The sequence below is a fragment of the Pinus tabuliformis genome, chromosome 1_2 (assembly GCF_031772625.1).
Source record: "Pinus tabuliformis cultivar Carrire ecotype Pingquan chromosome 1_2, CPIR1, whole genome shotgun sequence".
NCBI classification, from domain to species: Eukaryota; Viridiplantae; Streptophyta; class Pinopsida; order Pinales; family Pinaceae; genus Pinus; species Pinus tabuliformis.
This window is the reverse complement of record NC_142298.1, coordinates 1,195,600,141-1,195,626,530: the sequence shown is the minus strand read 5'-3', so window position 1 is coordinate 1,195,626,530 and position 26,390 is coordinate 1,195,600,141. Positions and strand designations below refer to the sequence as shown.

General features: G+C 34.9%; 2 pseudogenes; both read right to left on the bottom strand.

Annotated features, from left to right (window-relative positions):
* Positions 1-24,051: 24,051 nt before the first annotated feature.
* Positions 24,052-24,891, bottom strand: LOC149210523 (chromatin remodeling protein DDM1 pseudogene; annotated as a pseudogene).
* A 7-nt stretch (positions 24,892-24,898) lies between these two features.
* On the bottom strand, positions 24,899-26,024 carry LOC149210522 (chromatin remodeling protein DDM1 pseudogene; annotated as a pseudogene).
* Between the last annotated feature and the right edge of the window lie 366 nt (positions 26,025-26,390).

Below are 26,390 nucleotides of genomic sequence, written 5' to 3'. Positions count from 1 at the left end.
TATAAATAAATTTGGGTTTTGGAAAACAAAATTGTACATTCATATTTTACAAATTGTACAATTCAAATTTACAATTGCAATAAATCTTTATTAAATATAGAGAAATATATAAAATAAAATAAAAATCTATAATTAAATTAGATTTATTTTATAAAATATAAATAAAGTATACTAAATATTATATAAAAATAAAAAGGTCCTAGAATATATTTATTTGATAGATTGACATAAAATGCATCTGAAAGATTTTTAAGGCCTTCAAACTTTACAAATTACAAACTTCAAATTTACAATTTTAGGAAAGCCTTGTGAAATTTAGATAAAATTGATGAGAAATATATCAAAAAAGAAGAAAGTTTATATTACATTTAAGTTTATATATATATATATATATATATATATATATATATATATATATATATATATATATAATTTATTATAACTGAGTTATGAAATGAGAAGTGGGGAATTGCTATTGCTAATCCAAGTTGACTCATCACTATTATTCAAAGAAATTCACGCTACATAAAATTTGATGTTAAATAAAATATAATAAAAATTTAATGTTATATAAAATATAATATAAAATAAAATATAATAATACATTTATTTGATATATTAACCTAAAATATAATGTTAAATAAAGTATTTATTATTATATAGAACTTGCTTTCACAATAAGCCAATAATTAATAATTTTGATTGGTAGAACAAGCGTGGTCTCCCATGTGCACAATAGAAAATTTGTGGAGAGTAGAAAATATTAATATTGTAAGTATGAAAAATGAGGAATGCATTAATATATTTACATAGGTACTCTAAACAAGTTTTATAAATGATAAGGCTAACAATATTCTAAATTTAAAGGGATATTTAATGAATTTCTAGTAATTATTTAATTGTGTATATGTTTTTTTAAGAGATCACAAATTTAAATACAAAGGAGATTAGAGTATATACACCTCTATAAAATTTAATAATTAAATCTTTGGGTGGAAATCATATTACTTATGAAAAACAAAATAATTTCATAGAATAATTTGATTTCTATCTTAAATTTAACTTTAAAATTATTATTATTATTATTATTTGGTAAGCTTAGGTAGGACCCTCTCATTTTCTAGTTTTACATGTCCGTTATTCACGCCATTTCCCGGGAGGGTAGCACAACAATCGAACCCAATATCTCCAGTTCCGTGAGACTTCATTTCCATGGCCATCGCCACTTGAGCTACCCCATGCGGACTAAATTATTTTATTTATTATTATTATAATAAAATAAAATAAAATAATTTTATCTTTCTAAAAACTATTCCTTCCATTAAAGTGTGATGGTAAAAGCCTTTATTTTGTTGAAGCAATGTTTTTCAATACCATCTCTATCCAAAAAAATGCCATAGTTACAAACGGTTTCACTTGCTTTAGTTGTATTTCAAATCCTATAATATATTTAATATATTTAATTGTAATAACAATAAATCTTTTTTAATTTTAATTATATATATATATATATATATATTTCAAAATAATTTCCATTAAACACTCATGTCTCTATTATTGCCTTATCATTAACCAAAACATATCTCTAATAAAATTATATTATTATAAAATTGTGGTATAAGATGCCAAGGTTGAATATGTAGAAAATTTTGAAAATATCTATCACTTGGTAAGGAATTTCTCATTATATATATATATATATATATATACATTCTCACATATACTTAAATTGAATAAGAAATTTGTTTGAGAGTGATCCACTTACTTTTTTTTCTTTTGTAATATATTCATTCTACACATTTTTGTAAATATTTTTTCTTCTAAAGAGTTTATTTTCTTTTTGTAAATTCTAGTTTCTCATTGAGTGGGTACAAGTATAGTTTGTTGCAATCTAAACATGGAAAACCAAAAATTTATTTAGATGATCAAAGATAGTTCTACAACTAATTTGAGTATGAAAACTATGAAATGTAAAAAGGTAAATTAGTTTTGAGTTGTCTCAAGATAATGCTACCCAATCAAAGTAATTAAAAGAAAATAATATATTACAAGTCCAATCTATATGTCGAGGGGATTTAACTTTCACTTCAACTTCAAAGAAAACCCTAAATCAATTATTTAAAATAAGAAATATGAACAAAAAATATGAATTAGTTCCAAATGCAATTTTACAATTTCAAAGTAACAAATAGATGAATGACAATCTAGAAAAGGAGAATTTCCTAACCTATCAAATATGCTTCTTCTTATTGATCTATAAATTAATGATTTATAGCCCAATTGCTACACCAACATGGATACTTTAAAGAATTTAATTTATGAACTATGTTTTTTTACCCCACGGACTGCTTGTATAGTTGCAGACATATAATAGACCAACCATTAGCCCACTATTCTCCAATGTAAATGCATATAACATGGAAACTTCACGATTCTCCAATGTGAAGGCATATAACATGGCAACCTGCAATAACCCATAATTCTCTAATGTAACCAACACATAACTACTATTTAGAAATACAATGGAAACAAGTAACACAATTAGCAACAATTTTTTTCCTCAAAACCCTAAAGAAGGTAATCCCATGTGAAATCATGTCTTTTAGATCTAACCCAAAGAGGTTTCAGTATAATAAAAAATCTATAAATTATTATCCATGTCCAATAGCTTTATGATTATTTAGTGAATTCCTTTAACAACTAAATTGTGAAATTGGTGCCTAAGATCCCCGTGTTTGTGGAACAAAGGATTTGACTAATAGAATCTACATAGGTGTACATACTCTAACTACTTTAAAATTAAACCTTTAATCCCTTGAAGGAAGCACATGTTATAATAATTATGTCCACTACAATTATATATGTATATATATGTATTATGTGTATATATATATATATATATATATATATATATATATATATATACATATATACATACACACACACACACACATAAATAACCAGGTTTTACATCCATGTTCAACTTAGTCAAGTGGCCTCAACCTACCCACTTCAAACTAGGCCTCTTGGCCAACTTACGGCATTATATGCCATCCAAAAATGAAAGGGTTTGAGACTATCTAACAACACTATATATGCTTGATTGTATTTAATTCTCCTAATGACTATATATTTATAACAACATATCAAATTTTGCAATTTAGTCGTTCATACATATCAAAATTTTGAAAACCAAACTATGCAAATCACACTGCTACTCATCAGATAAGACAACGTGCATTGGATCTTTTGCAATGGACCCTAGCAGCTAAGTTTGGGGAAGGCATGGAATGTGATTCTATATGTGACTGAGGTGGGGTTTTGTTGTTGAATCTATTGTCGAATAAGTTGAAACTCCCTATGGATTTCCTAAAATTAAGTATTTGTCTTCGATGTTCCAACAAAAGAGATTGCCAAAGCTTTGGCCACAATGTTTTTCATCACCAAATAAAGATAAATTGTCTATTGAAATCGTGTGTACTAGGCTCTGGAATGGCCACGGTCTAGGATAAAATCTCCCCATTCTTACATATCCAATTCAATATTTTCATCCAGATGGTTTATGTCGCACTCCCATCCTGAAATTAATTGTTGAATCTAAGGATGAGTTTTTCCTGGTAAGTCTGTGCTGCTTCTCGAATTAGGTGCAAGGTATTTCTATGACCTCATCCCTTTGCTGGGCATGGTTGGTACTGGCATCCACCAACCCCTGTCCTCTACCTCGTCTCCTCCCACAACCTCCCCTCATGGAATTACCTCTGTGAGGAGGGATGTGACATATAATATCACTATCAACCGCAACGATAAGAGAAAAACGAATATTCAAAAGCCACAACCGCTAGCACCAAGGACCTCTTTCTGTTTGGGAACTAACGCACATGAAAAAAAACCCAACATAGGGTCTTGATGTAGTCGATGAGGATTAAGACTTGTATAAATGAAAGAACATAATGCAATAGGATAATAATAATATAATCTAGAAGTCAAATCTCTTTGCACGACTTTGAACTTTGTTCGACAAAACAATCCATCAATAATGTCCCACAGGTCCTGTAGCTTTCTTGAGATAGGGACCTTCATCAATTCAAGGATTTTATTTCCCAATGATCCCCATCTCATTCCATTCATCAGGTTCATAAATAATGTTATATATTTATCAAAAGACCCCATGCAAAAGATGCATATCGAGGTCCACTGTCGAAACCCCGAATGCATGCACATCATAGAAAGTAAAATTCCATAACATATAGGGATACTTCGTTAATATTCAGGAAACCCAAAAAAATAAGCAATTATTGCCTCCCAAATTTCTCGGAAGGTTTCATTTCTGACCGAAGATGCTATCTCAAAGACGACCTTCCAACTAATTATGCAATAGCATATGAACGCAGGGGAAAGGGTAAACAGAGAGTGAGCATAATTAACATACTTGCATCAGTCACCTGCTGAGAAAGGGGGGATGTCATCCGCACCTAGCTGGATAACTTGGTGAGTTACCAACGCAATCACCCTGGAGACTTCTAGAAAACATGTTGCAATACATGCAAGCCAAATGTGATTCACTACATAGAACGTCGATGGTAGTCTGTCTCATAGATCTCTTCTCCAACATTTAATTCTTATCACATGCCTTGCGACCTTGCACATGAGCAGGTATGTGTGAGGGTTGTTATTCGCACACGCCCCCCCCCCCCCCCCCCCCCCCACAAAGTGCCTTCTTATAACTATTTTGTCTATGACACATTTCCTAGTAGTGCCCATTCCTTGATCCTCACACCGATCGACGAATAAATTAACTTTATTATATATATATTTAATTTTATTATTGTAATATGAATAATCATCATCATTTAATTTAAAATTATAATTTAATAAATCATTAAATTAATATCTTAAAAAAATGTTAAAAAAACTAAGAATTTAAATTTATAAACATGTAGATTGGAATTGCAATTGGGCCTTGAATGGAAATGCTTGTAAACGTGTGTTGAAAGTTGAGATGTCAGTGAGTGACACTATTTTGTGTGAAAATGTGCTACCTAATGTCACTAATCCTCCTAGAAAGAACTATAATTTTATTTTATTTGAATGAAACATATATATTGGGCCCAAAAAGCCAAATAGAGCTTTCACCATGCTTTGATTCTCCTCCCAATCTAAATTGTCATAATGAAACGAGCGTTGATGATTTAGAGAATTTCTCATATAATGTTGAATCAAGCAATGTATGACTAGATAGAGAATTCTCTGTAGATGATGAGATGAAACGTGTTAACTCATCAAATTATGAGAAATTGAGATCCATAATACCTACAAATTTGGAGTAGGAATATGAATTGAACAACTTGGCAAATAAAGCATGTCAATAATAGAACATATTATTTTTCAGAACTATAACTCCATCAAATATCACTACTAAGAAAAAACATAGTTTCTAGATCCCAGTCAATAAGGAAAGGCAGTGTGGTCACAATTTAAAATCAGGGAAAGATAAACTACAATTTGAAGGGGGTGGATGAGTTCGTGCAAAAAAAGGCATGGATGAATAATTGGAGCTATATTGTAAAAAAAGAAAAGAAATGTGGACCACATTCCTGAGTTAGTGCAACATTCTATTATACAAAAAGTTGCTACATAATTTGATATTATGCATTGTTTTACGTGAAATACGATATATTATCATTTTCAATGCATTTGCATAACTATATGAACTTTTTATTGTTACATTCAAGAGACCCACATCTCGCAACGTTCCAACTTGTCAACTTTGATTATCTGATGAGCACGTTGTTGAAAAAACCTCTAGCATTGGGAACAGTGCTCCAACAATTAGCATCCAAATTTCCTCCCTGAGGGTTCTTACCCTTGTTGTACAACTAATGAGGATGTATCATTGCCCACAAGCACCAATTTTTTTCCTTCATAAATTCTTCCATCCATATAATCGCCTCATCAAAACCTTCCTAATGGACACCCCTACACTTTATTCATCCACCCTTCTCATTGTTTCAATCATCAACCCTTAACATTCCAATTTCCCCCCTAGGGTGATCCATTGCCCTAGGGTGATTCCCACATTGGTATAATTGATGGGGGTGTATCACCACCCACATCCAGTACCTTTTTCCTTTTTCACTTCCATCATGCCTTTATCCATCACCCCTGAACCATGCCTATATCCATCACCAAGTGCACCACCATCTACCTAGGAAGGTATTCTTTCGAGTTCTCCATTGCCTTATATCCTCATAGTGAGAATGAGTAGTTGATCAATATCTTATCATGAATTAATGAAATTGATTCTATGCGTTTTATTTTCTACAACTAAGTGATTATTGTAAACTTTGCAGCAACATCAATTTGGAAATGAAATTGGGAGTGCCAAGAGTTGTGAGGTGACTTATAGACGCATTTTCTAGATCAGTGATGATGCCATTATGTCATTTATGGGTACGATATTCCATTATCTATGTCGGGAATGAAGTTCCATTTTGTAAAAAATAAAAATGTATAGCTGGACCAATTTTGAATACAAATATATTAATTTGGACTTGTGTATATGACAAAGTCTTCAATGACTTTTAAATTCATGATGTGGATTTGATTTTATATTCTATCAATGTTAAATTACTTTTGATTAATGTAGTTAGAATAGAATTATTTTTTTTATTTACAAATTTTCAAGTTTGCAAGTTAAGTTACTTTTATATTTATATCTTACTCGATGTTGCATGCATGGACGAACATATCATTACCATGGAGCTTTGCTTAGTTATAATAATAGATGTATCATCTACATGAAGAGAGCATATATATATATATATATATATATATATATATATATATATATATTACTTTTGATTAATGTAGTTAGAATAGAATTATTTATTTTTATTTACAAATTTTCAAGTTTGCAAGTTAAGTTACTTTTATATTTATATCTCAGTCGATGTTACATGCATGGACAAACATATCATTACCATGGAGCTTTGCTTAGTTATAATAATAAATGTATCATCGGCATGGAGAGAGCATATATATATATATATATATATATATATATATATAGATATATATATATATATATATAATAGGTCCATGATAAGGAGATACTAGCAATCTAGGCCATTCAAAAATAGATCCATGTTAAGAAGGATTCTTCATACGTCCATGACAAACATATTAAAGTCAAGGCTTCTTGCTTAAAATTGTACATATCAGATTCGAAATGTAAGAAATTTAAAAAATGTGACACAATTCAACCCCAGAAAACAACTCAAGCAATATCAAACTCATAGAAAACAACCTAAGCAATATCAAACTAAAAAAATTGTTAATGCTAGACACTCACCCATATCCATGTTATTTACCACACAAATAATTTTTTTGTGATAAACATTATCCATATTCAAGGATCCAAGCACATATCCATCTTAACATATATTTATCTATCTTGATTCATAATATCACTATCTTTCTCGATGCTTAACCTTCAATGAGTTCATGCTAAGGTAGATGGGTATCAAAAGATTTGAAGGTGACATTCTCAATGTTTCTCTATCTTTATTCTTGACCTTGAATCATTTACATAGGCACAACTATCTTACATGTAACTATGCCTCTTTTTATTGAGGCCAAGCTAATTATATTACATGTAACTATGCTTCTTCTTATTTATTTTATAAATGAACGATTTATAGCCCACTTGCTACACCAACAGGGATATTTTATAGAATTTTATTTATTAACTATGTTTATGTACCTTGTACAACTACTTCTATAGTTGCAAGACATATAATATACCAATCAATGACCCACTATTCTCCAATGTAAAGGCATATATTATGGAAACCAATGGCCCAATATTCTCTAATGTGACCTACACATAAATACTAGTTAGAAACACAATGGAAACAAGTAACACGGTTTGTAGAAATTCCTTATAGATTCAAACTGCTAATTGTAATTTACTAAAGAAATAGACTTGAATCTACTCTACTCATCAGCGGAAATAATTAAATGATCACGAAATCACGAAGCATACAAGAGAAAGAATTCGATCAACACATTACACAACTATTTCCTAAGGAAAGCCATAGCTAAAATCCCATGCTATTTGTATATTGCATTAGTAAAAAAATATGAGAAGATCACAATGCTTTTCTCAAGCCTGAGCAACCTCTGCACTATCTCTATCTGTCTCATATCTTCCTAGACAAGCCTAGGACAATACTTAACAAATTTTTTGCTTTCCCAAGTCCCTATTTCCTTGCATTGTTTCCTTCAGAATTAGCCCCCTGTTAATTAGGGAAATTACTCAAAGGAATTGTGCAACCCATCATAGGCCTTCCTCTGACTACATGCACCACCTGCATAATTCAGATGATTATACAACTGATAATACATTGTCCTTGAACTCCAATATCAACTGGGTAACTATTATATCTAACATGCATGAGTTATTTATGAGTGAATCATCTATTAACTTGTTGTTCAATGCAGACATCACCACACTTCTATACCTCCCACTAGTTCCTCCAACAGTTGGAACTATTTTAATTGACTTTAACTTAGTTAAACTAAATGAATTAATTACAACTCAAAATAAACTCAACCAAGGCTCCTATAGTGTAGGAGACACTCCACATGACTCAAGTTAGATCCTCAAATCAAATCAACTTAGCTAACTAAGTCAAATTAACTTAGTTAACTTACACAAGTTGTCTTGTGATGTGGAATTACAATTTTATTCCTAATTTAATTCAAGGACAAAATTAAATTAGGATTTTCTTGTTGCATTTTCAACACTCACTCTCAACAAGAAAGGGACTATCTTCTACCCCTATCCTACCTCTATGAAACTTAAATTTGCATTTTTACAATTCCTTTGTAAAAATATATGCATCCTGTTCCTTTGTGGGAATGTACTCCAACAACATGATTCTCCTTTGCACACAATCTCATAGATGGTGATACTATATGTCGATATCCTTGGAATGATCATGAAAAAATGGATTCCCATAGAGTTTGATACAACTCAAATTGTCAAATTAAATCACTATAGGATCCATCTACTCACCAAATAACCTAACAAGGATATTCCTCATCAAGATAGCCTCACAAGTTGCTTGACTAGCAATGATGTGCTATGCTTCTGTTGAACTGAGTGCAACTGATATTTTCTCCATGTTGTACCAAGAAGCTGTCGCTGACATAATAGTGAAGGTTTCCCCTGATGTGTTCATCCTGTCTGATGGACTCCCTCACCAATCTACATGTGTGAAGCCTTGAAGCTTCAATCCCTTTATCCGTTCATATCAAAGACCAAACAGAGTGGTGCCTCTCAGGTATCTCAACGCATGTTTATCTACCTTCCGATAGATTTTGGTTGTCTTAACCATTGCTTGACTAAGTTGGTTAATTAAGAAACATATATATGGTCGTTTGTTCACCAAATGCATAAGTGAACCCACAAGATGTCTGTAAATAGTAGCCTCCACTGCATCATCTGAAGTAGCATCTTCCTTCCTCCAATTTCTTTCTAGAGGAGTCTCCATGGGTTTTCTTCTCTTCATGTGGAACTTCTTCAGTATCTCACTGGCATACTTTCCCCGAGAGACAAAAATTTCCTCATCTCCTTTCCATACTTCCATACCAAGGAAATAATGCATGAGATCTAGGTCCTTCATCTAAAATTCTCTTGCAAGATCCTCTTTGTAAGATTTTTCTAGCTTCTCATCACTTGTTAGAATTAAAACATCGACATATAATACTATAATCAACAATTTACCTTCAACCATAATATGGTAAGGGTTTTCATCTTCTTTACTTTTGGTGAAGCCAAACCTGGTGAAATAATTGTTGATCCTAGTGTACCAAGCATGAGGTGCTTGTTTCAATCCATACAACACTTACTTGAGTATGAACACATGTGACTTTTTGTTGGAGGTTTCAAATCCTTTGGCTGCCCAATGTACACCTCTTCCTCAATCACACCATTGATCAGGAATGTTGTCTTCACATCCATCTGATGTATCTTCTATCCCATTTGCACTGAAAGTGCTAGAATATATCTAATTGAAGAGTACCTTACTATTGGATAAAAGGCATCCTCGTAATCAATTCCCTCCACCTGAGAGAACCCTCTAGCCACAAATTTGGCCTTTTGTTTTTCCACACTCCCATCTACTACTTGCTTTACCTTGTAAATCCATATGAAACTCACTGCTAACATGTCTGTTGGTCTTGGGACCACTTCCCAAACATTGTTTTTGATAATGGATTCATACTCCTCTACTGTGCCATCAACTCATATTGGCTTTTGCATTTATTCCTTGAATGAGGATGGCTCAATCTCTTTACTCTCGCTCATCATAGCCATGTAGCCAATGTACTGGTCTAGTGACCTCCTCTGCCTGCGTTATGATGTGGGTGCTTCCACATTATCTCTAGCATCATGCATTAATCTGCCAACCTCTCTGGTGGGCTTCCTTCCATCTCTAAAACTATCTGCATGAGTGGGTTCTTCCACTCTCTGCTTCTCTACATGTGGTTATTCCACATCATCCCGAGGTTTTTCCTTTGGAGCTAAAAGCTCCTCATCTTCATTTAACTGAATCTCCCTCTCAATGGAACATCTCATGGCCTTCTTTTCATTGAAATTCACATCTCTATGAACCAATGTTATCCTGTGAGATGATAGGTACACCCGATAGTTGTGAGGTGTATTAGTGTACCCACAAATATGCCCAACTCAACTATTGGTTCTAGCTTTTTCCATGCGTCCTTGGTAACATGATAGTAAATTGATGAACCAAATATCCTAAAGTGTGCCACATCTGGTTTCTTACCTAAAAAATCTTCTTCTAGTGTACTCATCCAAAGAATCTAATGGGGACTTCTGTTTTGCAAATATACAACTGTGTTGCATGCTTCAACCCACAAGTGCAACAATAGGCCCCGATCATGTAACATTTCTCGTGCAGCTCCCACAATACTTTTGTTCTTCCTTTCAACCACCCCATTCTATTGTGGGTTATGGGGTACTATTAACTCTCGTTGAATGCCTTCTGATGAACAGAAGTTCTTGAATTCATTCGACACATATTCTCCACTGTTATTGCTTCTGAGAACCTTCACTTTCATTCCAATGACTTTCTCAATAAGTGCTTTAAATTCACAAAATTTAGAGAACATTTGATCTTTCTTCTTCATGAATAAAATCCAGCACTTACATGAGAAATCATTTACAAATATTATATAATACTTGTGATTGGCCATGGAGGTTATGGATAATGGTCCACACAAATCTGAGTGAACTCTTTCAAGGATCACTTGTACTTGATTGTCCTTATCATGAAAGGTGGATTCAGTGTACTTCCCCAATGTACACCCTTTGCATGTGTCTCGTTACTCTAGTGCACCCTTAGGAAGTCCTATAGAAATATGTTGCATGATCTTCAAAGCTCCATGGTGTAAATGGCCCAATCTTCTATGCCACAACTCACCAATGTCTTGGCTTTGAACCTTCTCTGTTTTTGTGCTCAAAGTAGCACAATATTATACAACCAATTTATATAGGTTCTTCACCTAAACCCTGATCCTCGTCACTTGCCCTGACGCTATGTGACGAATGAAAGTCTTTCCTTTTCTAAATATCACATCGTAGCCACATTCCTCCAACATATCAACTGAAACCAAATTATTCTTCAGACCCGAAACATACATGACATCTTTTAATGTTAGAGGAGAACTAGACTCCCTCTAAAAAGTAATAGTACCAATGTCGGTCATGCTATAACTTCCATCATCTCCCATTTCGATGTGCATTTGGAGGTCCTTCTCCTCCAAGTCACTGAAGAATTCTTTTTTTATGGTCATATGGAATGAGGCTCCACTATCTAGATACCACACACTACCCATCACTGATGTCACCATGCAAGCAATGAGGGTGAAATCCAACTCGAATTGTGAAGAAAGAGATTCACTTGCCGCTCCTCCTGAGGGATTCTTGCTGAACTTATTGTGTGAACACTTTGTGGCATAATGTACCAGCTCATGACAGTGAAAACATTTAATCTTTGACAAGTCCTTCTTCTTTCTTCCCTGATTGGAATCTGATTTGGAATGGGATGACTTCCCTTTCCCTTTCTTTTCCTTTCTAGCTAAGGCACAATTCTACTCATCATCATGCTTGGATGAGGATCCATATATGGTGTTCCACTGAATCTCTTCTTACACCAAGTCAGACCACAAATGCTCCCACTCTGGTAGCTTCTCCCTCCCATTTACTGAATCCTGGTAGTTGTGTCAGCTCTTAGGAATGCCTAGAAGTGCTAGGCTGACCAAATCATCTTCAACCACTGTAAGACCAACACTTCCAAGCTCATCTTGACATTGGGTGAACTTGGTCAAGTACTTTGGTATTTTTCTGCCCTTCTCCATCCTTATTTTCCTGAGCTTGTCCTTTAGTGCCAACTTCCCGTGGTCATAGTTGTTTTGAAACAGGTCTGTCAAGGCCTTCCACATTGCATATGGAGTTTCCTTACCGTGGAGGTTCGAGACAATATGATCTCGAACTCCTTCTAGGATAATCATTCTCGCCTTTGCAACACATTTTCTCCACTGTGGCAAATCTTGAGCATCAGTTGCTGGAGGCTTAGGAATATATTTGTCTATGAATTCCTTAAGACCGTTGTCTTCCAACAATGCCTCCATCATGTCCTTTGGGGTAATATCGTTTGAACTACCCTAAAGGGAATATTCAAGTCTCAATCCATAGAACGACATCCTACTTGCTTTGAAGAATGATATTGCAAATTTCATTTCACCTGCAAAAGACAAACTCATATTCTCCTCTTCTAGAGTGATTTCTTCTCTTATACCATGTAGAAATTCCTTATAGATTCAAACTGCTAATTGTAATTCACTAAAAAAATAGACTTGAATCTACTCTACTCATAAGCGGAAATAATTAAATGATCGTGAAACCATGAAGCATACAAGAGAAAAAATTCAATCAACACATTACATAATGATTTCTTGGGGGAAGCCACAACTAAAAACCCCTGCTATATGTATATTGCATTAGTCAGAAAATAGAGGGTAGCGCGTGGAAGATGCCAATCCCAACCACGCCTAGCAAGGGGATGGGGTCGCATAAATACCTCACGCCTAATTTGGGAAGCAACACAAGCCTACCATGAAAAACTCATCCTCAGATTCGACAATTAATTTCAGGATGGGAGTCCAACTTAAACCAACAGGCTGAAAATACTGAATTGGATATGGAAGAATGGGGAGATTTTATCCCAGACCCTCGCTATTCCAGAGGTCGGTACATTCGATTTTAGTAGGCAATTTATCTTTATTGGGTGATGAAAAGCATTGTGGCTAAAGCCTTGGCAACCTCTTTTGTTGGAACATCGAACACAAATACTGAATTTTAGGAAATCCATAAGGAGTTTCAACTTATTCGATCACAGATTCAACAACAAAACCCCACCTCAATCGCATATAGAAGCATATTCGATGCCTTCCCCAAACTGAGCTGCCAGGGTCCAGTGCAAAAGATCTAGCACCTATTAACTTGTTTGATGAGTAGCAATGTGATTTGCATAGTTTGGTTTTCAAAATTTTGATATGTATGAATGACTAAATTGTAGACTTCGATACGTTGTTAAAGATATATAGTCATTAGGATAATTAAAGACAATCAGGTACATATAGTCTTGTTAGATAGTGTCAAACCCTTTCGTTTTTGGATGGCATATAATGCGGTAAGGTGGCCAACAAGCTTGGTTCTGAGTGGGTAGGTTGAGGCCACTTGACCGAGTTGAACATGGATGTAAAACCTGCCTATTTTTTGAAATGAATAGAAAGGAACCGCGAGGCTTACAAAAAAAATAACAATGTTAATATATATATATATATATACATATATATATATATATATATATATATATATATATATATATATATATATAGATATAGATATAGATATAGATATAGATATAGATATAGATATATCTATATCTATCTATATATATATATATATATATATATATATATATATATATATATAGATAGATATATATATATTAAAGTAGTTAGAGAGTATGTACACCTATGTAGATTTTATTAGTCAAATCCATTTTTCCACAAACTAGGGGATCTTAGACACCAATTTGACAATTTAGTTGTTAAAGGAATTCAGTGAATAATCATAAAGCTGTTGGACATGGATAAGAATTTATAGATTCTTTATTACATTGAAACATCTTTGGGTTAGATCTAAAATGCATGATTTCACATGGGATTACCTTCTTTAGGGTTTTGAGGAAAAAAATGATTGCTAATTGTGTTACTTGTTTCCATTGGGTGTTACATTAGAGAATAGTGGGCTAGACAAGTAGTTGTGTGGGGTACGAAAACATAGTTCATAAATTAAATTCTATAAAGTATCCATGTTGGTGTAGCAAGTGGGCTATAAATCATTCATTTATAGATCAATAAGAAGAAGCATAGTTGATAGGTTAGGCAATTCTCCTTTTCTACATTGTCATTCATCTATTTTTTACTTTGAAATCGTAAAATTGCATTTGGAACTAATTCATATTTTTTTGTTCATATTTCTTATTTTAAAATAATTGATTTAGGGTTTACTTTGAAGTTGAAGTGGAGGTTAAATCCCCTCCACATATAGATTGGACTTGTAATATATTATTTTCTTTTAATTACTTTGATTGGGTAGCATTATCTTGGGACAACCCAAAACTAATTTACCTTTTTACATTTCATAGTTTTACACCATACTCAAATTAGTTGTAGAAATATCTTTAATCATCTTAATAAATTGTTGGTTTTCCATGTTTAGATTGCAATAAACTGTACTTGTACCCACTCCATAAAAAACTAGAATTTACAAAAAGCAAATAAACTCTTCAGGAAAAAAGTGCAAAAATGTGTAAAATAAATATAGTACAAAAGAAAAAAAGTAAGCCGATCACTCAACGAAATCTCTTGTTCATTGATAGAATTTAAGTATATATATATATATATATATATATATATATATATATATATATATATATGGGGATTGTTTCAAATTTTTTTACATATTCTACCTTGGCATCTTATACCATAGTTTTATAATAATATAATTTTATTAGGGATTTTTTTTGGTTAATGATAATTTAATTAAGGATAATTATTGGTTAATTATATGGCAATAATAGAGACACGAGTGTTATTAGAAATTATCTATATATATGATTTGTTATTATTATAATTAAATATATTTATTTAAAATATAGGATTTGAAATACAACTAAAGAAAGTGAAATAGTGTGTAACTATGGCATTGTTTTAGGTAGAGATGGTATTGAAAATCCATGCTTCAACAAAATAAAGGCCTTGGCCATCACACTTTAATGGTAGGAATAGGTTTTGGAAAGAATAATAAAGTAATTTAATTATGGAAATTTTTATTTTATTTTATATATTTATTCAAATTATAATAAATATTTATTGCAATTGTAAATTTCAATTAACAACCTTGTTTTCAATTTTTTCGCCTATGTTATTTTGAACACCTGCACATTCAAAAACAATGTTAAAAACATCTTTATTATGTTCTGCAGTGAGAGCTTCCTGCTCTACCTCTTCATTCTCTGCGTTCGTTTTAACTTCACTGAAACTATCTTCCACTATTATGTGATCAGTGGATATTCTCATCAAAGATTTTCAATCACTTTATCATGTTCTTGAACATCAGCTGCTGCTATATGACATACTGTTTCATAAGCAGTTCCAACTGCTTCATATCTTGCTACTACAGTGGCAACTTCAACTTTCAATGGTTCATCAAACATGGCGCTTCCCATACTGCCACAATCAATCCTTGTTTCAAAAAAGAAACCACACATATCATCAACATAATGTTCATCCACACTATGGTGGGATATCTGAGCATGCATGTGCTCATTGTCAATTTCAACTTCACCAAATCCATCAGCTACGGCTGGATTCACGTGTCTCATCACAATGGAATTCACCATCATCTGTATCATCCACATTATAGTGGCGTCCTTGAGCATTTATTTTCTCTTTCTCTATTTCATACATAGAGGCTTCAACTTCTCTCTTTGAAATATTTGTTGAATCTTCTTCATCCATATGCATGCGTGCATAATGGGTTTCAATTTTATGGTCTTGATAACCATCATCCACTTTTGAGTGGGGTTTTCCAAGTTATGTTTCCCTCTCAGAGTCTTGCTCATATACTCTCAAATCCGTGACTGACTTCATTGCTTGTGACATAACCTGATGTTGCATGTCACTCCCCCTTGCGCCAAATTCTTCTTTGTCTTTTGCTAGACTTCTCAGTGCTTCTGTTGCGGCTTGAACCTTTTTAAATATGGAAACAATCTTTACCTTTTCTTTTCGTTTCCTTTTCTTAATCTCATTCAATCACACTTTGCGACCCATGATTGTGGTCTTTCCTTTGTTTTATAGTTTCTTTCCTGACTGCATGAGGCTATCTTCCATATCGCCCCCGAAAGAAAATATGATTTTGAATATGTGTCCCCGTAAGGCACAATTTTCACCCAAAATTTTTCACCCAAAACAATGTCATGCTTGACAAAATAACCAAATAATTTTATAGACTAACAGAGTTTGAGAAGCCCTAAACTCTTTTTCAATAAAATCCTTTTCTTTCTTAATTCTCTTTCCATTAAAGAAGCACTTTAAAAATCTTCCAAAACCTCATGAAAAAACTTTATAAATCCTTTTAAGAATAAACCCTTTATAAAACCATGAAACATGCTTCATAAAATTTCCATGTAATCGCCCTTTGCAAAAAATATTTCGAAAATACTTTATACGGTTATAACCGCGATTTTAACTTTCACATGAGCTTTATTTTAAAATCATTCAAACTTTATGGAAACCTTTCGAATAACTTTACTTTGTCAAACGTTTTAATGCCACGAAACGTCAAGTAATATTACCACATGGGCTTTGGCCGTTTCTACAGCTTACGACTCACTAGACAGAAGAAACCGCTAACTATGGACACCTTTAACGAATCAGAATGGCTTCCTAAAATTCTTAACCGCGGCCGCAACTACAACTACGACCTTTAATTTCGCCTGCGTATTTTCTCGTTGGCTTCGGTTGCGCTTTCAAATAAACCTTTGAACCTTGCCCACGACTTTTCCTGGCTGCAACGACTGTGTATATAGGCCGAATAGATTCTTTTCTCTATTAAGATGGCTCGTCTTATGATGCGTTGCGTGGTAACGCTATTCACGATATAATGCCCTGAATTTCACTGTAGGGTGCATGCATTATAGCTCAAACAAGAGGAAAAAATATTTCTCTCTTCTCTCTCATGGATCACTGTTGATCCTTTTTCCTTGGTTTATTTTAAACTCACTTTGATACCAATTTGTTGGAGAGGTAGAGGAGTCAAAGCACAAATTCACACACAAGCTGTGACTCTTTTATTGATCATACAAAACTTGATTAATACAATGAAATCGGTGAAGGGTATTTAAACCTTTTTGACTAACAACTTACTTAAAATATATTAACATGCACACACACTTAACTCAGTTAACTCACACTCTAAATATGGAATACACTTAACTCTTCATTGATCACTTCACTTGACTCAACCCTCAACACTTAGTTAACTGATTCTCTAATTTTAGCCAACTCCTCATGCGGGAGTAATTACAATTTCTAATAGAAGCCGCAGTTGCTCAACCAGCGAATGGGCCCTTCTGGCACTTGTCTCCCACTCCCTTCCTCTTGCATTTTTGAGCTCTCCTGTGATGCTATTTTCTAGATGCTTCTACTATAATCTTGAGTCCCATGCCCTTCATTTCAAATTAGGACCTTGCAAGATTTGATCAACTTCTCTTCACCGGTTAAAATCAAATCATCAACATATAAGACAATAATCAATAGTCTACCTTCCACCACAATATGATAAAGGTTTGCATTTGTTTCACTTTTGGTGAATCCCAACTCGGTAAGATAGTCGTCGATCCTAGTCTACCAATCACAGTGTATTTGCTTGAGTCCATACAATGTTTGCTTCAGTATGCACACATGTGACTCTCGATAAAAGGTCTCAAAACTTTTTGGTTGCTCAATGTACACCTCTTCTTATATAACTCCATTGCAGAATGTTGTCTTTACATTAATCGGGTGGATCATCCATTCCATCTGTGCAACCAGTTCTAGAATTGAACTAATGGATGAGTACCTTGCTACCGGAGTAAAGGTCTCCTCATAGTCAATTCCCTCAACTTGAGAGAATCACTTGGCCACAAATTTACTTCTCTATTTTTCCATCTAGTGATGCTTACTTTGAAGATCCATCTCAAACCCAACATTGATTTATCTTTTGGTATTGGGACCACTTTCCAAACATTGTTCTTTATAATGGAATTATATTCCTCTACCATTGCATCAACCCATACAAGTTGCTCTATTGCTTCCTCGAAATAGGATGGCTTAGTCTCTACAAGCTCAGTCATTAGACCCATGTAGCTAGTGTATTGATCTGGTGACCTCGTCTGCCTATGGTGTGAAGTGGGTGCTCCCACATTCTCTCTAGCATCATGCAATGATTTGTCAACTTCCCTAGTTCTTTTCCTTCCTTCTTTGGATGATTCTGCTTGGGTGGGTGTTTCCACTCTCTGCTCCTCAAATTGTGGCCTCTCCACAACTTCTTCAGGTTCTTCCTTTGGAGCCAAAAACTTATGATTTGAATGCAACTAAAACTCCTTATTAAGAGAACTCTCATTGCTTTCTCCTCATCAAACTTCACACCCCTTTGCACAATTGCCATTCTTAGGGATGAAAAGTATACATGGTAGTTGTGAGGAGTTTTTGTATAACCCACAAATACCCCAAACTCTATTGTCAGCGCTAACTTCTTCATTGATTCTTTGGAGACATGGCAATAAACTGAGGCTTCAAAAATCTTGAAGCGTGACACATCCAACTTTCTCCCTGAGAAATCTTCCTTTGGTGTACTCATGCCAATAATTTTATGAGGACTCTTGTTCTACAAATAGACCATTGGGTTGCACACTTCAGCCCACAAGTGTAGAGGTAGGCCTTGGTCATGAAACATCGCCCTTGCTGCTCCCACAATGCTTCGGTTCTTCCTCTAAGTCACCCCATTTTGTTGTGGGTTGTGGGGTGTTGTCAACTCCTATCGAATGACTTCTTTTGCATAGAATTTTTTAAACTCATTTGACACGTACACAACTCCATTATCTCTCCTGAGATCCTTCACCTTCTTGCTAGTTTTTTCTCAACCAGTGCCTTGAATTCAAAAAACTTGGGGAATGTCTCATCTTTCTTCCATGTGAAGAAGATTTAGCTCTTTCATGCCAAATCATATACAAAGATAACATCGATAAAGGGCCACATACATCAGAGTGGATCCTTTCAAGCACTGTGTGTGCTTTTTTGTCTTAATCATGGAATGAGGCTTTTGTGTAATTCCCCAAGGTACACCCTTTGCATGTATATTGATGCTTTAGTGCTCCTTTGGGGAGACCTGTGGTAATCTATTGCATAATATTCAGGGTGCCATGATGAAAATGTGGTCTTTTATCCAAGTGGATATTGGTGCCCACCTGCCTATACCACCTAGACCCCTAGTCAGTTTCATTTGTTTCCTTGTTCATTTCAGCGTTTACTATTTTTAGCAGATTTTCCAGGTCCTGAACTTTCGTAGAGGTTTTGACCCCCTAAATGACATTTTTTGGGGTCCGAGATAGGCCCATAGCCCTAGGCAAGGGTTTGTGTCAAAACCTGTAGTACTCGGCAAGACCTTTCCAACAAGGTATCATGCACGCTAAACAGAGATAATATGACCAAGTTACGACCCCGGGAAGTTGGATGCCCAACTAACACCAACGGGGCTGACAAACTCTTGGTGTTACATTACCTGGGGTTAGGGTTTTGGTTGTTTATGGTTTTCTCATGTTTTCCAATAATAAATAAGCCATTGAGCCTAATTGTAACATTGTTCATAGGCATGTAGCCGCCACATCTGTTTTCAGAGATAAGCTACCATCGCCAGAGCTATCTTATTTCCATTCTCTTTGTAAGCATAATTTAGTGTTTTTCTATTAATGAAATGAAGTGTTTTTCTACTGCATCTCCGTGCTTATGATTATATCTGTAAGTTGTTGCGTTTTTGTTTAAGTTCGGACCAGTGGTATCAGAGCAGTATGCTCTTTCTCTATTTTTCTTTGCATGTCCCCAACGAGGTCAGGCTATAAGGAGTTAGGGATCGATTTGGTTGAACCATTGCAGGGTCAACCTCACAAAACCGGATGACCTCCCATGGCGGAAGAAAAGAAAGACGAGGGGACAGGATATCCTTTCAAAATTTTGCGACAGAGGGACGCAATGATGGATAATTTTGCCCAGCTCCTTCGATGGCTATCCACAAGTGATGCATCTTCATCTAACAACCACTTTGGAGGCACCACTCCTTTTAAGGTACAAGTTAACTTCAATATTCCCATATTCGAAGCCCTGATAGATGCAAACACTGTAGATAAATGGTTAAATATGTTGGAATGATATTTTCCAGTTCATAACTTTTTCAATAGGGAAAAGATTACTTTTTCACTTCTCAAAGCCACCCCACACATCAAGGACTGGCGGGAATCCTATTGTGAACAAAAAGACGAGAGTGAACCCTCGTTGTTTTCAGCTCCACCCACTTGGAATTCTTTCCGAGACACCATCAAGAAACAGTATTACCCTATTGGGCGCTATGAAGATAAATACATAAAGTGGACCATGCTACAACAAGGAAGGGACCAAGATGTGTCAGAGTTCACAAATACTTTCCATACCTTTCGCAGGACGCTGGGTATTAAGGATACTGAGCGACATTTCATGCTTAAGTACTGCCACTGTCTACACAAGTACATCCAGGATGCGATGGAGTTCCTGGACATTTCCTCGCTCGACATGGCGTATCGATACGCTGCAAAGATTGAGAAAAGGTTTAAACATAAGAAGTGAGACTTTGGATCTGCAAATCCAAAGCAAGGAAAATGTGCCCCCAAACCACATAAAAAAGGACCAAGCCAAGGCGGGGCTACCCAAGACAGCCTGCCAAAGCTCCAAGAAAAGAACATCACCACAAAGACAAAGAAGGACACAGGAAAATGGTGTGAGTTCCATAAGATCTCCACTTACAATACAAGTGAGTGTTGAGCCAAGTTGTCACTAGTGTTTGAGCTAAAGGGTCTTGAATTGGACGCAGGTTCCGAATTTGAATCAGAACCCGATAAGGGAATTAACAAAGGGAAGCAGATCCTTGATGCGGATCCCAGTGCCACCATGGCGACCACAAAGATACAGAAAATTGAACCTAAATATCTAGAGGAGGGGGAAAGCCTCTTCCGTTCATAGATGTGGGTGAAGGGCTCTCCATTGCAGTTCATTGTCAATAACGGGAGCCAAAAGAATCTCATGTCAGCAGAGGTCGTGAAGCCACTGGGCCTAAAGACTACATCACATCCACAGTTGTACACCATCGGATGAATCCACCAAGGACAAGATCTTCGCATCAACCAGCAATGTTGCCTTCCCTACAGCATCAAGCCCTTCAAGGATGAGGTACTGTGTGATGTTTCTCCTCTTGAAGTTTCTGATGTATTGTTAGGACAACCATACTTGTGGAAGCGACATGTTGTATATGAGTCTAGACCTTGCTTTGTGATTATTACTTTGGCTAATAGGTTGTACAGGATACCGGAGGTAGCCCCGCATACCACCATCTCTTTGATCACTGTAAAGCAATGCAGTAAGATCATTTCCCAGACCAAGAAATTTGTTTTCCTTGTGATTCTCCACCAAGAAGAAGGTTGTGTATATATGAAACTTCTCATGTAATTTACTAAAAACCGAGACTCAAATCTACTCTATTATTCTGCAGACTTTAATTCACAATCAAGAACATAAATCATAAACATGAAAGAATATGTATCACACATACACAAAGATTTAGCTAGGGGAAGGAAACTCCTCAAAACCTCTTCCTATCTATGTTGCATTAATCAAAGCATAAAGATGAATACATATGCTTGCTCAAGCCTGCAACTGTATAGTTTATCCCTCCATTTGACTAAATAACTCTGGCCAACACTTTGAGAATTTTCAAGCCCTCCAAGCTCCTATTTCCTTGTGTTCTTCCTTGAGGAATTATGGCCCTATTAATTAGGAAATTTCTCAATTGGAATTGCACAATTATTTTAGGCTTATTCTCTGATTACATGCACCACCTGTACACTTCGGAATAGTTTACAACTAATAGTACACTGCCTTGGAATCTCCATCTCAATCGGGTAACCCGAATTATCTACACGCATCAGTTATTTTTGGTTGATTGATTAGTTAAGTGGTTGATCACTACAGTGGTTATAGTTACACTTCCACAACTTGACCTTCTAATAGTTCCTCCAACAATTACAACTAGTTTAACTGACCATAACTCAACTTAACTGAAATATATTGCTACAAATTATAAATCAATAATATTGAATTGAACTGAAGCTTCCCTAACTCTAATTAACTGAGTTAATTGAGTGACAAGTTCCATGTCACCTCAGTTAACTACCTCCAATATTTCTGTTGAAATGGAAATTCAAATTTTCTCTAGTTTGACCAAGACAATGTCAAACTGATATTTTCTTGCTGCATTTTCAACATAACATGTTAAAGAAAAATAGTATGTTCACTTTACATTATGGGCACACCAATTTTGGTAGCTCTACCCCTTACATTTTACATTTTTTATTTTACATTTTAAATTACACTACATTTTATGTTTTGCATTTTGCATTTTACATTTATATATTCGATTTCGTTTGAATATTAATTAAAACATATGAAGATGACACTTATTTTATTATTTTATTATTTTATTCCTGAGATTCAAAAAATATTGACATATACACTTCCTTATATTACGCCTACACATCTCCCCATACTAGGTTGTAAAGTGCTTCTCACCACAATCATTCAATAGAAGTTAATTGCTACCATCTATTAATAATTAAATAAATTTTAGAATCACAATTCCAAAATAAACATAAACACACTTATGTACATAATTATATAACAAATTATTTATTTTCTTTAACCACACTTATGTACATAATTATATAACTAGCACAACCACATTAATAACACAAATTAATTGCTCTAGATCGTGCTCTCTTTTCTATTAAGTCTCTCTTTCTCCAATAGTTTCTTTCAGTTCCATTTCTATTTGTATTTCATACAACCCTTGGACCATACCATTCATTTTACGTTGATGATGATATAAAAATGTTATCCATAATCAAGATGGCTCTATCATCCATTTTCAATTAAGTTTATTAGCCGAAGGCTTCCTATTTCAACCTCAAGTGGATCAAGCTTGGTTGAATTTTTACATCAACAATGAAGATTTAATGTCATGCTAATTTGCTTCATCTTAAGACTTATATGCGGCTCAACACTGATGATTCTACTTTCATCGTTGACTAAAACATGACAGAGATTGGCACGTGGCTCGACATGGAATGACACATGCACCAACTATTACCTTGAGACAATTGGTTGTCGTAAGAATTGAACCTGAATATACGCATGTACTTCACAAGCAGACCGACGCACTGGTGTGCCATGTCATCTCAGATATGATTTAACGAACTTGGAGGTAAGCTCTGGATGCCTCCACAATTTGATCTGCCGCCTTCTGATGTACCTATATTTACACCGAATGTGTTTTCTTTATGAACTTTCATGTCCAAACACGGTTCGCTGCATCAAATCAATGAGCTTTAATTTTTTCTTTCAATCCAATGATATTTGACTAAGTGGTTCATCCCTATTTGATCACGTGGGCCGTCCCCTAAAGCACAACCACACCGTCGGTGCTCTTCCATTTCAAAATTTTCATCGAGATATTGCCACTGAAGTTGTTGTTTGGTATATTGAGGAGCTCAAGTACTACGATACAAAAACATTGCATTTGGAGATGAGCCATGTGAGCTTGATCAATGAAGACCATTTCAACATTTTCCCATTGGGTGTTTCATGAGCATGGAACGTCCCATTCATCGGCACTAAGAATAGTAATAAAAAATAGTTTAGCATATCAAAACGGTTCATTAGCTTGACAAGATTTGATTCACTAATTTCACACTCAATGAGTTCCTCCTCTTCATATTTTTCTTGGTGGATCGAAGAAAGTAGATATGATTCATCTAACATGTTTTTATTTCGTTCCTCGCGAAATTGTACTTTCTCAATCACCAAGTGCTCCAATTTTAACTTACCAAATGCTACTTTAAGCAGGTGACCCTCCACAGAGTGGGTTGCGATAAGCCTATAAACATGCACAGGTCGTGTTTGTCCAATCTTGTGGCATCGACCCATAGCTTGCATATCCATTTGAGGATTCCAATCACTTTCATAGATAATACAAGTGTCTGTAGCAGTAAGATTGATTCCAAGACCACCAGCACGTGTGCTTAAGAAAAAGATACAAAAGTTGCTATCTAGGTCATCGAAATCCCTTATTTGATTTTTCCTAGCATCCAACTTAACACTTCCATTAATGCGACAAAAATCATATCCTCTCTAAGTTAGATGGCTAGTATTCGAACAAGTTAAGAACTTTAGTCCATTGAGAAAATATCAACGTCTTTTGTTTATGAGATTTCAAATTCGTTAATAGCTTGTCTAGCAAACCAAATTCACCACACTGCTTAACCAACTACTCCAGTTTTGCATATTCAAATGACTCAAAAGATCAAGGTGGTTGCAATTCTTTCGCAGTTGAATCATGCCTCATCCCATTGCTTTGTTTCCCAGCTAGATCAAACTAAGATTCAAACTCTTCACATAATGTGAATATTTGAGGCAAAATGGACCAAAGTTCAACCAAATTATTTTGTAGGGTCGTTCTAGTCAAAATCAACTTATTTTCGATAGGTAAGGTCTTCAATTCCCTCAGCAATTTGCAGTTGGAGTATTATAATCAATGTCCTTCATAAACAACTATTTTCTATCATTCAAAACCCCATATGAAGTGACAATAATAGGGAATTTTGGACCCACTGTGTGAGGCATGTGGATTTTCCTCTGCTCTTGTTGCTCAACTTTGGAATTGTGATAGATTATAGCATTCATGCTTGGAACAAACCTATTGATTTCAGTCACCCAATTCGAGAGAGTTGAAAGAGGACAAACTATCCCATGCATGCCCATCCCCTTAAGATGAGCAAGGAGACCAATAGTCTGCACCGTCTTTCCTCAACCCATTTGATCTGCCAGAATTCCATTTGTGCTAAAGATAAATCAACCACTTTACACCCTTAATTTGACATGACTTTAACCTTCCCCCGATCAATAGAGGAACAAGTTCCATCTGTTCTTTCCAGCTCCTCTCCTCTATTAAATTATCAGAATCTTGAATTGGGGTGCCTCGTATGCAATTCTCAGTCATTGCATTGATATCATTTTTTTACTTTTTCTGTTTGATAAAAGTCTGCATTATTAGTCATCATCTTACGCTTTCAATCCCTACCACTTTTCTTCACCACACTTGATTTTGCATTGCCATTCTCGCTTGGAATAAATGTGATGTCATCCATCTTCTGAAGAAAAAACTCTAGATAAAGTTGAGTCTGACTAAGAATCTCATCCAATTTGTTAAATAGCACATGATCCATATGTGAACTCTCATCACTCAGTTTCTTTTCCATTTCCTTCTTTTCTCTCTCAGCTCGTTCTTCTTCTAGGCGTTTTTGCTCCATGGCCATATCCTCTTAAACTTCCAATGCTTCACCATGAACTAATAAATCATTATCCTCTGCATCAAAAACTGGCACTTTACTTCCAGAGATTCCCTCATCTTCTAAAACATATATAGGTGAATGTGCATCTCCTTTAAGACCTGTGGTTGAATCCTTCTCCATTTTTAAAATCATTCCTCAATACCATTCTGATAATGGTCCAAACTCTCGATAGAGTGTTAAGCTCTTCGCCAGGATTATGCTCCTGTGTCCAATCACATGCATATTGCATGAGTTTGAAAGATATGAAGTTGGGTACCAAGTCCAAGTGAAATTTTCACTCCTCAAACTTGGCCCCTGAAATACACCTGCGCAAGGCATGCTAAAATGGGAAGCTACCCAGATATGAATGTGCTTTAGGAGTTGTGTTGAGAAAATTGAGAGCATCTCTTAAGTTAATGTTTGAATTTTTTTAAATGGTTGACTCAATGCCCTTGCTCTTTCAATTTTTTTATTTTTATTTTTATTGTTTTGGTGTATTTTTGCACA